The sequence below is a fragment of the Pezoporus flaviventris genome, unplaced genomic scaffold (genome assembly GCF_033815535.1).
Source record: "Pezoporus flaviventris isolate CSIRO_AGI_PZ_B2104156 unplaced genomic scaffold, CSIRO_AGI_Pfla_v1 ptg000006l, whole genome shotgun sequence".
Lineage (NCBI taxonomy): Eukaryota > Metazoa > Chordata > Aves > Psittaciformes > Psittacidae > Pezoporus > Pezoporus flaviventris.
The window spans coordinates 8,835,651-8,848,329 of record NW_026892554.1 but is presented as its reverse complement, the minus strand read 5'-3'; the positions used below and the strand labels follow the sequence as shown (position 1 = coordinate 8,848,329).

The 12,679-nt window shown below is 43.7% G+C and overlaps 1 protein-coding gene across 2 annotated transcripts in view; it reads right to left on the bottom strand.

Annotated features, from left to right (window-relative positions):
- The window catches only part of ZFAND6 (zinc finger AN1-type containing 6), a 33,754-nt gene extending 32,871 nt beyond the window's left edge, over positions 1 to 883 (bottom strand). For both annotated transcript variants that reach the window (XM_061446799.1, XM_061446800.1), the window contains exon 1: positions 790 to 883. The gene's annotated coding sequence lies outside the window, so the exon portion shown is untranslated. The remainder of the gene's footprint in view (positions 1 to 789) is intronic.
- Between the last annotated feature and the right edge of the window lie 11,796 nt (positions 884 to 12,679).

Genomic DNA, 12,679 nt, shown 5'->3' with positions numbered 1-12,679 from the left:
TAAGTAGCAAAGCAACTGAACTGCTGCACACACATACTGAACTTGCATTGTAGAAAAGGACTTTACCCTCTGGTTGTCAGTTATGTCAGCAAGATGGCATGTAATGAAGCTTTTATTATTTTCAAACAATCACAGCTCTTTCAGCTTTTTTATTATTAGAGACAGCCTTAAAAGTAATGTTTAGCTTCCCATTCCTTTCATACCCTCAGATGCTGCAATCCTGTCTATAAACAATAGTCCTCAAACTTGCTGTATTATATATGTAGCAATTTCAGAACTTGGGCATTTCAGAGATGACTGAGACATTAGTAATCATTTTTTAATCAAAGCTGAACAACACAGACTTCATGAGGGCCATGTTTACTTAAGGACAGCGGGAGAAAATTTCCCGTCTGATGGAAGAAACATTCATTTTCATGTGTCTTCAATACACCAGTGGGCAGTCTCTAGATAATCAATTAGCAACTGACTCTCCAATTTGATTGTAGTTTTTATAGTCTGCAAAAGCACCTGAGATTTTCAGGCTGGATCAGCAAGATGAAAACAAGTTCAGAGTATATGTTCACTGAAGGTTCTAGAGCCAATAGATTCATTGTGCCACTACAAACACTATTACCAAAATCAATCTTATACACAACCCCAGCAATACATAACACATTCATTCCCAAGAATGAAGTTGCTGATAAAAAGCCAAGATCCTAGACACTTCAGACTTCTTAGAAGTAACTAAGGAGGCCCTTGCATACAAAGAATTCAGCTTGCTATTCCAGGAGTCTAGAGAGAACATACCAGACAGATGAGATTCCAGTAGTCTTGAAGAACTTGGAGATTTCCTCTTGCTGCTTTCAATCCAAGATATGCTGCTGTACTGCAGTAATCAAATCTGGAAACAACAAAAGATGTGCATGTGGTAAATACTGGGTCTTCATCAGGGGGGACTGGTTAGTTGTCTGGACAGCAGTACAGATGCATCAGACAAACACATTCCCCTGTAAGTCTTAGCAGCTCCTTCAAACCACCCAAAGCTTATCCACCACAGGAACTTGAAAGCTCATCCATGTGTTAAATTCCAACTGCCTCCTTTGATACACGAATAAGACACTAAGAGAATCATTCCTTCCCCCCCTTCCCTTTTACCTCTTGGCTTATAAAGCTGCACATCTGTAACAGGTCTCAATTGCTCTCAACAGTTGCCATGTTGGTTTGGTTTCAAGACTGGTTTTTTGGTAGTGTTTTTTTTGTTTGGGGCGTGTGTTCAATTATTTCTTTATCTGTTGTTATGTTTGAGGGTTTTTTTAAATCAGGACATGGAATTAGATCTACCTTGTACAGCTACACCACCAAGGCCTCCAGTAATAGATGGCCACATCACTTGCTTCAGTCAGAGTCCTTGGGACAGTATCTAGGCATTTTAGAAGACTCTGCCTTGATATCAGATACCTCGAGTGGAAGGAAAAAAAAGCATACTAAAGTTTTCATTGAATTTAGCATGGTCCAGCTACATTTATGTGTAACCTATACTCTTTGTACCTTAAATCAAGTATCCTGAATGCAAGTCATAACCCATTCACTATTTAGAAAACATAAAAAGAATAGCTGCATAGCTATTAGCTGCCAAGAAAATGGAGCCAGAAGTTTGCATACTTACAACTCTCTCAGAAATCAGACTGATTAATATAGCTGCTACAAAAGGACACTTTCACAGGAACAGGGATTACCTTTATCTGTAACCATAGCAACTTTTCAGTAGTTTGCGTTAATGCTACTCTCTCTGATAACTTGCCACTATCTCTTTCAAGCTATTTGTATAAGGTTTTCAATGTGCCATCTGAGGCCATAAAGTAGTAAGGAGTTGAAATGCAAACTTGCATTCTCAGATCACACTCTCACAAGTGTATTATGCAACATACAATGTTGCTCATTTCTGCCATAAATTCATGATTAGTCAAGGAGTAAATTTATTTTAATCTGTTATTATTTTAACAAGATTCATAGCTTTATAAGGCAAAAAAAGTATTTTAAGAGGTATCCTATGAAATACACAGGAGATGGTTTCTTCAGAAGTGAAGAACTTGTTCTCTCTATCTGGAAAGTAGTAAACCCAAGGAATTGTGCCACTGATAGATCACAGACTTTGCTACTGGGTATCATAAGCAACAGAAATCATTATAACACACACTTATTTTAGCCTGAATATATGGCAGATCAGAGAAGAGCCAGTGCCCTTGTTCTGGGTGAGGTGATTAATATAAAGAACAGGTGTAAATACCTCAGCACTAGATAAACAAATCAGGCAGAATTCAAAGAGCAAAGCTATAAAAGTTAAAGAAGAGATAGGAAAGAGACTAAGGAAGGAATTGACATATTTGTTTCCTCAATTGTTGAGTTACCATCCACAGTTCAGAACAGGATTAGCACTCTATGAAAGAAATTAAGGCGACATCAGACAAACAAAATCATTTGCTTGGAAGCAAGAGGAGGAAGAGAACAGTTTCTTTCTGATTTCCACACCCCCGTGAAGTCCATAGGGCAGTTTACCAAGCTGCACCCTTCTCTCTTCAGCATAGCTTGGCGCAGTTAAGATGTGCCCATAAGATCCATACAAGAATGAAGGAAACCCTACATGCTCTTCACTACCCGTAACCCTTACGCAATGACACCTATTACAGGACAAGCCTGGACAAACATCCAGGGAATGGACTTCAGAACACAACGGTGCGCTTTAAGTCAGTCCACATGGGGGGAAAAGTAGCTACTATCAGTTTTGCCAAATGCCTCCACATTACATCAGCACATTTGGTGGAAGCGTCTGTATTTTGCTGTTGTTACTGGAAGGAAAATAATTAGCTGTTTTTCTTTTTTAAGATCCTCCATCCTAACATCCTGTGGAAACACGAGTGGATATTCACGCCCCTCACTCCAGGCTTTTGTGTAGAGCCTAGAAGTTTGGCTAAACTTCCACAGGGGTGAACACAGGAACAGAAGCTTTTTGTACAGTAAAACTCAAAAAGATGACAACCTGCTGTAGGCTTAAACCCTTGGTTTAAGAGGAAGGGTGCCACAACACAAACTGCATGTTGCTGCCTAAACAATCATGTCCCCAACCCAGCCAAAACCGCTGCACTGAACTTAACCGAAGAGCAGAAACACATGCCCCGACTGCTGCCTCCAACAGCCGAATCCGGGGAGAAGGCCAAGGCAAGAGCCGGGGGGAAGCCCCCGTTACTTGCAGGGCACAGCTACCAGTTCAGGTACGATCCCCCGCAGCAGCTCAGGAACCCACCGGCCGGGGAGGCCTCGCCGCCGGCTCCTCACCGGCCACGCTAAAACGACCGCGGGGCCGGGCCCGGGCGCAGGGCTGGCGGTGCGCCGGGGCCGCCCGGCCGCCTCTCGCCTTCCACCCAAGGACACGAGTACAAACACCTCTGCCCTGGGATGGCTCCTGCGCACGCAGCGAGGAGCTGCGCGGCGGGGGGGTGCGGGGAGGAGGAAGGAACGACCAAAAAAGGCAGAAAAGGAGCCCCAGGGCCCTGCGCCCGGTCCGGCCTCACCACCGCCTCGCAGCCCGGAGCCCGCCGGATGAGCGGGTCAGCGGAGCGAGAAAGGGGTGCGAGGAGAGCCCGTGCCTAAGCCCTCACCCCCCGTCGCTCCCCATGGGCCAGCGGGCGGCCGACGCCCCACCTGCCCCAGCGCAGAGCGGGACCGCCGGCCCGCAGCCGCTCCCTCCGCCGGCCCCCAGCCCGGCAGCTGTCCCCTCACCTGCCTCCGGGCCCGCCGCGTCCTGCCGCCGCCCGCCCGCTCCACCGGGCCGCGACCGCTCCTCACCAAACTTTTTTTTCCTTTTCTCCGTGTTTCGCTGCCCTCAGAGTGACGCGGTCGGGCGCTGATTGGCGGAGCGCAGGAAGGGAGGCCGCGAAGAGGCGGAGCTACGGCCCGCGACTAATTATTACAAGGAGACGGCGGCGACGCGAACCACTAAATGGTATTTAAAGGGACAGCGGCCTGTCATCCGTTCTACCCCACACGCACCGAGGATGACCTGAGGCGAACGCAGGGCCGGGAGCGGGCGGATTGAGCGGGCGAGCTCTAAGGCGGGCAGGGGACCCGGCTGGTGCCCTGGGTAGAGGGGCAGACCGCCCACGGGCCTGGGGTAGTCCGTGAGGAGATCACCCCCTCACACGATGCCCCGTCATACCTCACATGCCTCGTCAGCCCTCTTCCCCCCACAAATAAATTCATCTTGCTATAAAAATCCTGTGTAGCTGCCTGCTGCCACCCCCTCTGCCGTGGGGGAGTTCCACACCCGTGGAAGAAAAGGTTTCCTGTCAGCGGGTTTCTCTTGTGTGGCATCTGTACATCACCCTTGCTGGACACCACTTCTGCCCTGCACAGTCAGCTATGGAGTCTGTTATCTACAATACTTTGCATGATTTGGTTCTGTTTCCGTCTCTTTTTTTTTTTCCCCACTGTGGGGCTCTGAGGCAATTACACCACAGCTTATCTTTATATAGAACGTTTTCATGTCACACGCGCTATACCCAATCTAATGTCACAGGTGGCTGTAAGCTAAACCATAAAGGAAGGTTTTGAAGGTGAGATTTAAGGAGGTTGAGAGAGTTGGAGGCTCAAAGCAGATTGAAAGGGAGGACAGGATTCCAGAGAGATGAAACAAGTGAAATAAAAGAGGAATTTTATCTTTGGAGAGCACACTGGAGCAGGCCAAGGCTGCAGGAGCTGCCAGGAGGTGAGCTAAGTTTGCACTGAGTTTTGGAGGAGGAGAAAAAAGTGAGCTATAGTGAAGCTCAAAGGATGCCAGAGAAGCTGAGGATGGGTAAAACATTTCCATTCTCATGGGGAACAGCAAACAGATTTGAAAAGTTTTGTTCTTTTTTGAGCAAAGGAACTTGAGACTATCCTAAGACAGGCATTGCAACAGGACACACAAGGATTTCAGCAAAGATAAAGTCCAAGCAGAGATCTTCCATGGACAAGATCACTATAGCCGATTGTGTGAGCCTAGTAGGTAGAACCATAAACCTGGCAAAAGAGCTTAAAGGGAAGAAGGCCCTTAATTCCTTTTTTTGAATAGCTGAGCTTGGATCAACATCAGAAAATGCCGGTGCAACCAGCATGGAAGTGCTAACATAGCTTTACACCTATTTTGGTAGAGATTATTCACTCTTGGCTGTCTTTGCTGATGCAATAAGACTTCCAAATGCCAGGTTGTATGAACAGAAGATGACCTGCATTGCATGTGGGTATCACAGCATTCCCCACAACATTATTTGGAGCGCTTTCATGGTGTTGGCAGTAATCATAAGGAGCTGTGGGGGGGAATGATCACATTCCTCCAAGCCTCTCCGAGATCATCTCTTTTTTTTTTTATATGCTTTTTTAAAAACTTCAAATTCCCTTTGGTTCATCTCAGGCTGCTTTCTTTGTGGCAGATTTCCTCTCACCATTAGAAATACAGATGCAGAAGAGTAGGGTGGAACATTGACAGTGCCTGTTTAGACAGGCCAACAGATTCTTTTGCAGTTGTGAGCAATCAGCACAACAGCTGGCAGTGGCAGCAGTGGGAATAAAAAGGGAAATGCAAACAGTGAACAAGACGGACACCTCCTGCCAGGAGTTATTGACCAGCAACACATGGTGGAACAAATGTTAAGTTATGGCAGCAAATGTCAAGGGGGAGCAGCCGAATGTTCAAATGCGATCCTTCTCACATTGTGAATGAAGCTCATCAGTTTTTGATGTGCCCAAAAGAGGAAACTCAGTTATAATAATTCTGGAGTAAATGGATTTCTGGAAGCATCCAGAATGGTCAGAAGTTGCCACAGCTCAAAAGGGGCAAATAACTGGGAAATAGGGAACAGAAAAGTTTATGTCATCTGCAGAAAAAGAACCTGTAGTCAAACTGTCCCTGAGGGAGAAAATTAATATACAAGATGGGGTAGAATAAAGAATGCAGTTAAAAATTAAACGTACATCTTGATACACTGTGAATAGACGACATAATATTAAAGAAATAGTGTTCAGTTTTCTCATTTGAGGACCTCAGACTGATAAGCTAAAAACCCTTGTTAAGCTCAAGCAGGATAAGGAAAGAGAGAAGTTTATAATCAGAGAAATGACTAAGCTTAACCACCCAGAGAAGGGCATCCTTGACTCCGAGAGATCAGAAATCAGCTAAAGAAGATGGAAAGTCAAAAGTGACCCTGATCCAGCAGATGAAAACAGAGGCCTGTTTTCTGTAAACCACTGCAGAGAAGGAGTTCGTTGATAGGAATAGTTTTGAATTCTAAGAGTAGACTAATGTTCAGCATGACCTAGAAGCATGTGGAGGCTGATATGCAATGGGGTGTTCATCTTCATGGAACCACTTCATTCTACCAGGCAGGATTTTGTTTGAACAGAGCTATCCAGAAGAAGCTCCAAACAATTAAGTAGGCATCTCGGTACAAGCTGAAACACCCATGAGGGTGGTGAAAGGTTTCCCAGCTATGCTGGCAATTTGATGCTGTATGGCAAAATGGAACAATCAGGGAACAGTATGTCCTCATTTATAATGTTACAACTGAAACAGTGTTTATTCTCCTTGACCTGCATTATTTGGATCTGCCTGTCATAATTTAAGGCTCCCAACACCTTGGTATCTCAGCACAACTTATTCTCATGTTCTTAAGTGCCATCTATTCATACACCCTTTAGAAGTTGTCGGCAAAAATTTTCTGAAATGAATTTCTTTTAGTTTTTATTCCCTTCTCCCAAATCCTTTTAAGCTATCTCCTAACACACACAAATGCAGAGGACGTTTTTCTCTGTTTCCTTTCATGTTTGCTTCTGCTATAGCAGCTTGTCATTTCTTTTGCTAAAGCTTCAGAGACCACTTGAGGAATCTTAGTAATGTATTCATTTTAAGGTAGATTTATCTTCAGAGCTCATAAATAGAAAGACTCTTCTTCACTTCAGTGGGCTCTGGATCAGGTGTTTAGTGCTAACATCATTTCAGTTCTCCTCATCTAGTTGTTTGGGCCCGGCATGCATCCCCTGAGGCTGCTCAGATTTTCACCAGAGACTCTAATGAGAGGAGAACCAGCCCCTACTTCCTGAGAGACAGCCTATAGAAATCCAAAAGAAATAAGCACAAGCTTTCTTGAACAACTGAGTCTAAAACTTGATCTGATTTTATCCTCAATCTCACCAGATTTTTTCCACAGCCACTCTGACCTATGTTCTATGTATTATCCTAACAGGATGAGCTGGAGTTTCAGTTACCCAGGCCTAGTGGAAATTGGGCCCAGCAGTCAATTGGCAGTGGCCCTTCAAGAGCAGCAATGCCAGCTCTCTATTGCAATACCCACATTTAGAAATCTGTAGAATTAGAGTCCAAATTCTGCTTGTATCTGCAAGCCCAGAACACCACTGACTTCAAGGGGGTTGTAGGATTTTAGCCAAGAGCAGAAATTGGCCCAGGAAATTTCAAGATTCTCTCATGTTTGTTTATCTGGTGTTATCATTGAGAACTAAGAACTTGCTTCATGATGCATTTTACTTTTAAATTACATAAGGGATATTTACTGTGCCGATGCCACATAGTTTGCAGGAAAGATGCACATATGGAAATGAAAAAACACTGATTACCATCAGGATTTCCAGCTTCCAGCATTCATTTTCCAAAACAACCCAGGGACTATTTCTCATCAAAAAAATGTAGAAATGAAAATCAAGTTTTTTGCTATTTATGTATGGCATCCTGCAGTCTTACTCATCAAGTCTGTTGTGAAAATGATCAGAATAAAAAAGCCTCATAATGTAGAAAAAGTTCAGTCCTCTGCTTTTATTTTCTCTATACTGGTTTCCCAACCAGAGACATGAGTCCTTGCCTAAAAATAATGGCCTTCTGCCTCTCGGGGTAGGAGGAGATCTGGGGAGAGCTGAGTGATCACCAGGGCCAACAGGTAAAAACACAGATAAAGGCTGAGAATGAATGGATCATTCTGTAAAAACAGGTAAGTGGATGCCAGGCAGAGCATGGCTGCACAAAAGCATCTGAGCAGCCAGTGGAGCCAGGTCAATCCTGCCCTACCTAGGGTGATACCACCTGCTTCAAAGCCAGCAGCTCATTGATACTCTTGCAGCTGCAGAACAGACGTGAGAGCAAAGTGCCTGCTCAGTGTCTGTCTTGAGTAGGGAGCAGCATAGGATGGAGATCCTCCACAGAGCAGAGCTCCAGTCTGGTTCTCATTGGACCTACTGGGCTGCTCAGCATCTTTCAAAATGAGGCAGATTGTTTTGCCAGGTGGTTACAAATCTGGGAGCTTCCTTCTAGATAGCCTTTAGAAATCTGGGCTGAGGTCTTTTAAAGCCTTAACAACTCCCCACTTAAGCTTTTAATATCCATGTTAAATTGTTTATTGAGCATGGCCTGGTATTCAGTGTTGCCATTGTCACCCCATGAGTAACTTTAGGCAAAGAAACTATCTTGTACCTCTGTGCCTTTTCTTCTGCATCTGCTTTGTCTATGTAGATAGTAAAGTCTTTCAGCCAAGGAGTGGGTCATGCTATGCATGTCTAGTCATCAACACAGTGAACTCCAGTCTTGCTGAGAGCCTCTCTGTGCTCCTCAGTCCTACCCATAACAGTAGCATTTTTACACACAGTGGCTTCTGTATATGCTTGCCTTTCACCCTACTGCAGAAACAGGGTTTTAGCATTATTATTTACAACTAAAATTTGGAGTCCTAAACTCTGTAAAACTGAAGTATCCATATACCATGCTTGCATGAACCCTCCACAAATTCTGATTCTATGAAATAGGTCACTGTACTGAAAGTCTAGAGGCGACCAACGGCTCTGGCAACCAGGTACTAAATTGTGAGCATAAAGGGACTGGAGATGCTCTAACATGACAATTTCATCCACTGAAAAGTCTCTATACACACGAGAAAGCTGGCCCTACCTGTGTTCTGGTCCTTGCAATCTAAGGGAAGTAAAGACTCTGTTGTCAGGGCAGCACTGCTTGGTGATCCATTAATCATAGAATCAGAATGTTTAGGGTTGGAAAGGACCTTAAAGGTCATGTAGTTCCAAGCCCCTGCCATGGGCAGGGACACCTTCCACTAAGACCAGTTGCTCAAAGCCCCATCCAACCTGGCCTTGAACACTGCCAGGGATGGGGCAGCCACAGCTGCTCTGGACAACCTTTTGCCAGCGCCTCAGCATCCTCACAGTAAAGAATTTCTTCTTAATGTCTAACCCAAATCAACCCTCTTTCAGTTTAAATCCATTCCCCCTTGTCCTATCACCACATGCCCTTGTAAAGAGGGACTTTTAGCAGCACTCCTTTGGAGGCCTTTAAAAGCCAGCAGAATTTAGTGCATTCCTGAAGGTGCTCTGGGCCAGTTTTGGCTTTTGCGACTTTCTATTGCCTCCTCTGCATGTAGCAAAGCTCTTGGATAACACTGTGTCCCTGGATTCTTGGATTTAGAAGCCTGTCTGTGTAAATAATCTTGGTGCCCAAGCACATACTGGTGCCTAGAAAGCAAGCAGTTTGCTCGAAGCATCTGTCAAGGATCTAGATGTAAATGTTCCAAATGACAAAAATGTCTGTTCATCCATCTACCTTCCTGCTTAGGAATGCGAAGAGCACTGGATTATTATGGGTTTGATGCTCTTGTTTGTTCTGTTACTGTCCATCTGACCTTGCTAGTTCAGATAGGCTGTTTGTCAATGCCAGAGAAATCTGCTGCAACAACAGAGGGAATATCTGGTGTCAGTGTTCTCCAGCTCCTTGAGGAAACTACCTCATTAGAGAAGCTAAAACATCATTTTGATTGCTTAGAAGCAAGCATTTGTTTTGAAAAAATCTCCATGCAGTTACTCACTTCTTGTAAAATTATAATGCCTCAAGTCTTTTTCTAAAGCAGCCCAGGGTACTGGAATGGCTTGAAATCTGCAGCCAATAAAAAGTTTTACAGCAAAGCAGATCTGATCAGTGTTTCTTTAAGTGAGACAATTAATCTGCGCTGTCAAAATGTCATCAGATTTTGGTGGATTTAAAAACAATAAAGTGTTTTAGTGGAGAAAGTAATAAACCAGGACACTTCTATAGCTTCACAGATGTTTATAATGTATTTGAGATTTGGTGTGCTTTCTTTTGGAAATTTGGAGCTTAGATTTTTAGTATACCTACAGCACAATTTTTTTTGTCCCATAATATGCAACTATTGTGTCACGATCAGCTTTGAGCTCTCTCATAAACTTTGGTGGGGGACATCAAGCTGAAGTGGGATGACTCTTCTACTTTAGGAAAGAAGCTTGTTGGAAGATTGATAGCTCTGTCTGCTTCTGGGTAGTACCTTTCATTCAGGGATCCTACAGCTATCACAGAAATTCCTAAGTCCTTCTAGCCAGAAGTACGACACACCCTTACTGCCTTTCTGAAGTGTACTTTACTCACTGTTGTATCGCATCAGGAGGGACAGAGTCTATCCATCTCTCACCTCCATGCGGGCAGTTTCCCAAGGAATTGCCAGCAAACATATGTTACAGACTATGCTCCCTGTACTCTCTACACAGGGAGAAGAAAGGGCCAGAGAAAGAGGTATCATAATCCTGTTCTCCTGTAACAGATCAAAATCGTTTGGATACCATCATATGTGAGCAGCTCCTATGCAGACATAGCCTGTGTGAGGACCACAGTGACACAAGGAATCAGGGACATCAAAGGCCTATCCATCCACATTCCCACCACATCACTGCTACATTTTATAAAACCAGATATTATTTAATTTAACTTAACCGAAAGAAAGTCTGGTGTCCGACTCCCTGTACTATCTTTTAATGTCCTGTGCACTATTCAAGACGTATTAAAAAGACATATTAGTAACTTACCAGAGTTAAATGCCTGGTGAACTTCCTGAGCAAAAGTACACGTAGAACAAGGTTGAGGATTTGGATCACTGACAGGTCTATGATTGAAGAGAGGTTTTTTCTTTATTACAGTCACAGGAACATTTGTTCCTGCTGAAAATGCTTAGCTAATGTTTCTTAATGCACATCAGTTGACTTGGAACTTCAGAGGTTTACGATTCCTCCTTTCTTCTCTACGATTCCTTCCCCTCTTCATCTTTCTCCCTCTCTGCTCTTCACATTCCTCTCTTCTGCTGCCCTCTGAAGTACTCCTGAGTAGTGGGGTTAAGACATAGCTGATAAACTAGGAAATTGTGACATCAGAGCAATAAATCACACCTCCCTCCCAGCGTTCTTCTCTCTGCTTCTTTCTTCCTTTTCTACTGATCTCCTACAGGAAAGAGGAAAATCGTGACATTAGAAGGAAGCATCTTCTTCCAATCTCTCTGCTGCCAGTCGGACCTCTTGTAGGAGGTGATTTTATCCTTGTCTTTAAACATTCTAGAATCGTGATAATAAATTTATGCCCCCTCAGTTTTCAACCTTAAGAATGAAAGCATGATACAGTCTTCTGTTTTCACAGTAATGGCCATTTGACAGTATTCTGACATCTTACAGGCTTGCAAAGTTTTCCCTCCTTTGGGAAATTGCTAATAATCAGAGTTGCCATAAAAAACAAGTTCTGCAGAAGGAGAGCATCACACCCGAGTTCAGAGCTCCAGACTGCAGCTGAATTTATTTATTTCACTTAGCAAAACTCTGGTATTTCTGAAAGTCACACCTCCTAGAGTATAACATCCCAGATGTGAAGGTACAATGGGTTCCTGTGTGCTTCAGCCATGAGAAAGCTGGGGTGTATAAGTAATCCAAGTTCTTCCAAAATACTGTCTTATAAAACCTACATTGTGCTTTGCTCTTGTACAAAGCATTCTCTACAATCTTCTTGGGAATATTAATTTTACCTAATTTCTTGTCCTTACTGGGCCAAAATAACATTTACACACCCCACACCAAGCTCACTAGCTCTCATGAAGAATAGTACTTAGTATACTGCTGTTAATTTGCTGACATACCTAATTATATAGTCAAATATGTCAGCATTAAGTTATGTCTAGATGACAAGCATTAAAGTGGCTGTTATGTAATGCAGATGTACCCAAACCACGTAAAATGAAGCTAATACACTGCTAACCAGTGTAGAAGCCATTGCTAAGCCACATGGACTTCAAAATCAGAGTAATATTTATTGACTTACAGTCACTAGCCTGTACCAAACTCTGTTTTTAACTACTACAGTACTACTGGCAATAAGACCTTGCCCAGTATTTCTGCCTACACAGCAGTGATCACAGCCTTGAGTTCCAGCAGTGGCAGATGAGCCTAGCCACAGAAGGATAAGGTTTCATCATCCCCTCTTTCTGTATCCATATTCTCCATGAGAAGTTTCCACCTTTGTGGTCAAGGTGGAAGAAAGGGATGGTAACCTAGTTTATAATTCATATGGCCCATTTTACAGCTTAAAGGAGTGGTGGAGATGTGTTGGTGCCGAAATGTTGGATTATGAACTGTAATACTTTCATGCTAGTGTCAATAACATCCAGTAGAACATACTGGGAGGAGCACTGATCATTTACAAAACTATCACTGCATGTGCTGGAGCTACCTGCCAGAGCCCTTGCCATTGGAAGGGAGAAACTGGGAGAAGTAAAAACCATAGAACAGAAGGTTTTACTGACAAAACATCCCAGTGTAGCTAAAAATCAAA